Source organism: Theobroma umbraticum, unplaced genomic scaffold (assembly GCF_002168275.2).
Source record: "Theobroma umbraticum cultivar Fairchild unplaced genomic scaffold, ASM216827v3 scaffold_95.0, whole genome shotgun sequence".
Lineage (NCBI taxonomy): Eukaryota > Viridiplantae > Streptophyta > Magnoliopsida > Malvales > Malvaceae > Theobroma > Theobroma umbraticum.
Window position 1 is genome coordinate 6,388,916 of NW_018397257.1, and position 5,423 is coordinate 6,394,338.

General features: G+C 36.8%; 1 pseudogene; it reads right to left on the reverse strand.

Moving 5' to 3' along the window:
- Positions 1–3,041: 3,041 nt before the first annotated feature.
- Positions 3,042–4,068, reverse strand: LOC149527444 (uncharacterized; annotated as a pseudogene).
- Between the last annotated feature and the right edge of the window lie 1,355 nt (positions 4,069–5,423).

Genomic DNA, 5,423 nt, shown 5'->3' on the forward strand with positions numbered 1-5,423 from the left:
GGTCGTGTAATTGTGAGATATAACAATTGGCCAATCATCCTTCTATGCTGCCCTGGATCCGAACAAAGAGGGCCTATATCAAGATCTAGCTTGATTTGTTGGTCCATGGGTGTTGATGCAGGTTTGCAACCAGTGAGTTCGCTATCTGCCAATATATCAAGCATATACTTTCGTTGGCTTAAGACAATACCAGACGGAGATCGTGCTACCTCAATTCCCAAAAAATATTTCAGCTTTCCCAAATCTTTTATACAAAACTCACGATCCAAGTGAGCTTTGAGTTGAGTAATCTTCAGTGAGTCGGTCCCTGTTACTATTACATCATCAACATAGATTAATACCGTAACAAATGATTCCTTGGCCGAATATGTAAACAAAGAATGATTTGCATGAGATTAGACAAAATCAATGGCCAGTAAGGAATTAGTGAATTTTTGGTACCAATTTTGTGATGTTTGTCGAAGCCCGTAGAGTGATTTCTTGAGACGACAAACTCGCTGCTCTCCTGATTTGGCAAAGCCTTGAGTTATTTTCATATAGACCTCTTCCTCAAGATCACCATGTAAGAAGGCATTGTTAACATCTAATTGGTGCAACTCCCATTTACGTACCGTAGCGACTGCCAAAAGACAACGTACCGTGACCAATTTCGCAACTAGAGCAAAGGTTTCATGAAAATCCACCCCTTCAATTGAGTATATCCCTTAGCAACTAACCATGCTTTATAACGTTCTACTGTTTCATCTGGATTGTATTTGATTTTGTACACCCATTTGGAATCAATGGCTCGCTTCCTTGGAGTTAGAGATGTCAAGGTCCAGTTTTGTTACTTCTAATGCCTTATCTCCTTAGTCATAGCATCACCCCAGTGTTGCGATTTAAGTACCTGAGAAAATGACTTTGGCTCATCGGTAGCAGAGATGGCCACTAGAATACATTGTGAGCTCTAGAAAATTTGGAATAAGAAATATTGTGAGATAAAGGATATATCGTCGAGTTAGCCGTAGGAGGTGAAGAGTGCGTCGCAGAAGCAAGTGAGGGGGCAATGTATAATCATAACCAGAAAGTTTCTTTGAAACTTGTCGTTGTCGTTTGGTAGTAACAATATTGTGTTGTTCATCATGTGTTGAAGGGACATTAACTTCTTGAATATCTATCCTTGGTTCAACCATAAGAGAATCAGGTGCATTAAGGGTTTGGTTGACCTTATCTTCTCTATGGCTCAAAATGGGACTCCAAACTGAGATTGAAGGCTTGTGTCTCAGAGATGAATCATGTGAAGTCTTTGTCCCCAAGCTTGGGTTGTTGACTTTGCGACCCATTGGTGCTTCTATATCATCATGTTGGGCCAACCTAGCTTGTTGTGGACTGACTAGCGAACTTTCAATCTGCTTTTGCTGTGTCATATTTTCTAGGTTCGAGTGTCTTAGTGGTTCATCAAATGAACTAAGCGAAGTGATCTGAGGTGTCTGTGCAGCAATCAAATTATTTACCTTTTCATCGGTCTTGTAGAAAGGAAATATTTCTTCCCAAAATTGCACATCTCGTGAAACATAAATCTTTTTGCTTTCAAGATCATATATGCGATATCCTTTCTGTCCCGAAGGATAACCAACAAAGATACCTGGTTTACTACGAGAGGCAAATTTATCACGTGGTTTATTATTGACATGCCCGTAACAGAGACACCCAAAAGATCTAAGATGATCATAAGTCGGAGGCTTACCAAGCAATTTCTCATACGGAGTCTTGTTCTCTATGACTGAAAGCGGCATGCGATTGATCAGATATGCTACAGTAAGCACACATTTTCCCCAAAAGGTGATGGGAAGATTAGCTTGAAATCGAAGTGCACGAGCCACTTCCAAAAGATGGCGATGTTTGCGTTCCACCACACCATTCTGTTGAGGTGTGTTTGTGCAACTGGTTTGTCTTTCCATACCATTTTTAAAGTAATGGTCCACCAAATCCTCATGCTTAAATTCCATCCCATTGTCTATTCGTAACATCTTTACCTGTGGATTGAACTGTGTCTTGACCCACTGAAAAAAATAAAGTAAGAGATTTCTAGTTTCTGATTTATATTTTATGAGAAAAACCCATGTTGCCTTGCTGTAGTCATCAACAATGGTAAGAAAATAGTGTGATCCTGAAAAAGATGTGGTGTGCTAAGGTCCCCAAATGTCACAGTGAATTAAATCAAAAACATGCTGACTTTTATTCTTATGATTCAGAAAAGGTAATCTAGTTTGTCTTGCCCTACAATATGCATCACAAAGAAAATTATCCTTTTTAATATAATTAATAGATATATTCGAAACCATTGAAAGACGATCCAAAGGAATGTGCCCTAATCGATGATGCCATAGAATCACAGTATCTTTGCTAGTATCCTTAGTTTTAGCCAAAAATGCCTTGCCCGCCCTCATTGGCTCCAAATGATACAATCCGTTTCGCACTATACCCACTCCAATCAGCTTCCTCGAGTGTAAGTCCTGTATTACACAAAATTCAGATCCAAAAATGAGAAGGTAGTTTAAGTCACGAGTTATTTTGCTCACAGATAGTAAATTAAAACAAAATTCGGATACACCCAGAACCCGTTCCAAAGTTAAGTTATGCCTAAGATTCACTCGACCTAAAGCATGAACTAGCATAGTGTCACCATTCGAAATTTGAACAGGTGGAATATCAGGATTTTCAACCATGTTAGATAAATTGTTGATTTGATGGGCAATATGATCTGTGGCCCCAGTATCAATTACCCACGAATTGTCTTTCTTACCAGAAAAGTTCATATTAGAGGCCATGTTGACTATTGGCCCATTGCTATTGTTGGATTTTCAATCCAAAAGATCTATCAGTTGCTGAATATGAGCTTGTGTTAGGCTAGGAACAAGTAACGAACACTCCTGAGGCATGCCTGTCTCTGTCCCAGCCAAGAAAGCACGAGCTTTCGTGCCAGTCAACGTTGCTGAAGTTCTTGGCCCCCTATCACTACGTACACATGCTTGGTCTCCTCTAACTTTTGATTTCCTTTGTCAATCTGTTGGGTAACCAACAATCTCATAACAATCATCACGGGTGTGACCGATCTTGTCACAGTGCAAGCAACAAGGACGAGAACCTTCACCACTACGTCGATCTCGCTGTTCATTGCTTCGATCAACTCGTTGATCCCCAACCTTCAGTCCGTTGCCATGCCTTGCACTACCGGTGGCTTGATTTCTAACCATTATGGCAGTTCCTTCGAGCACCATGGCTCGTGATGCAACCACTGCTAATTGTTTTTCTTCTTGTGCTGCAATTGCATAGACTCGTCCAATGGTGGGCAAGGGTTCCATGCTAAGAACTTGTGACCTAACGGTTCTATAATTATCATCCAACCCCATTAAGAAATTGAATACTTTCTCTTCCTCACACATCTCCTGCATCTACCTTGTCACACCACAAGTGCACTTTCCACAGGAACAAACAGGTAAAGGTCGAAAGGTTTGAACTTCATTCCATAGTGCTTTCAATTTTCCATAGTAGGAAGAAACTGGAACTTTCTCTTGCTGTAAGAGTGCAATGGCCCGCTTGAGTTCATAAACTCTAGGAGCAATGCCTTGTGTGAACCTTTCTTTAAGGTCTGCCCATAACTCACTTGCATTCTCTGCATGTACTGCTCCACCCTGCAACTCTTTGCAAAGAGCATTGATTAGCCAGGATAATACTATTGCATTACACTGTACCCAATCTTGAAACTCTGGTGAATTGACTTCCGGTTTTGAAATCGTTCCATCCACGAATCCTGCTTTATTTTTGGATTGAAGGGCGTTGAGAAAACTGCGCCTCCAAGTGAAATAGTTGTCTCATGTTTCACTTAAAGGGTGAGTGACAAATATTAGCCCAGGATGATCAAAGGAATGTAGATAATAGGGTGATTTGGTATCGACCAAGGTGCTATTCGATATATTCACACCTATGGTTGGTACCAAACTCACGTTTGCCTTATCTACTCCTCCTTCACCCTTATCAGTCATAAAAAATTTAGCTTAGGTTATCTGCAACTTACTCTGATACCATGAAGAGTTTGAATACTCTTTGGATGATTTTATTAAGAAACCACCAGAGGTTTATATACAAGTTTCATTGTCAATACAAAAGGAAAAATAATCTATGCAATAAAAGAGAATTCCCTAGATCAAGCCTATAATTAAGAAAAATTACAATTAGAATCATCAAATCAAATAGAATAACCAAGTTAACTAAATCATAACAATTGAAATGGTAATCATGGTAAATTAGAATCAATAATTAAGATAGCCTTCATTAATTATAATAAAATACCTGAAAAAAAAAATGAAAGTTTGGGGAGAAGAAAAAAATGCTATTGATAATTATATATATGAAAGTACACATCATTACTTAAACCTTTGGACACGTTCACATTTGATAGATTATAAAAAAAATCATACTGTAATAAGTCTTTTAGTTATAATTTTTGTGATTCATCAAATCATTACAAGAAAAAAAACTCTTTAATAAGACCTTTTTTTTGAATTAATGAGTTTTATTTTATATTTGTTGTTTTTTTATTGTATTTTATTATTATGTAGGTTCATAATCATTTTTGGGATTGATAATTCATTTTCTATCCTCTTTTTACTATCAAAATCTTCCTCTTTGGGTTTTTTTTTTTAAACTTGGGTCTTTTATTTATTTTTTGTTATTTTTGTTTAGTTTCATGTTCATTAAGAGTTTACATAATTAACTAATTTATTATTTAGAATGAATAAAGTTATTATATACGTTCCATAATAAAATATAAAAATGAGAAAAAAAACTTCCACATCATCCTATTTTCAATATCTATTTTAAAATAATGTTTCAAATTAGTGACATTTTGAAAAGTATAAGGGGTGGTAATTCTTAAAGAAGTTACGCTCATTTGTTACCACGCCACCTGTTATTTTAATAGTATAATGCTAATATTTTAAACTTTTATTTGATTTTTAGGACAGGGAAGAAAATGTTTTAGTTGATTGCAAGAAACATCTTGTTCAAAACTATAGCTTTCGTTGTCGAATTGACTTAGATACAAAAAAAGAAGAAAAAGAAAATAAAGACATTATCATCTCTTATACATTAACGAAAAGGTTTTTACCACTCATGTAACAGAGAATGCTAAGCAACTCTTTGTATGATTGCTTTTATTGAAAGGGTTTTCATAGAGAGTCAGTGGGATGAGATGTAAGGTATGGAAAATGGTTTGAACCTTTCGAAAGTGAAAGCTCTTCCAAATATGATGATAGTAAAACTATACAGATAGCAATGTGGGTTTTAAGAAGAGTTCGCCAAATTTCTAAAGGATAAAGCTATTTTACGAATGTCAAGAATTGGTCTAGTTGCAATCTCTCTTTAATAGCTCAATCGATAGT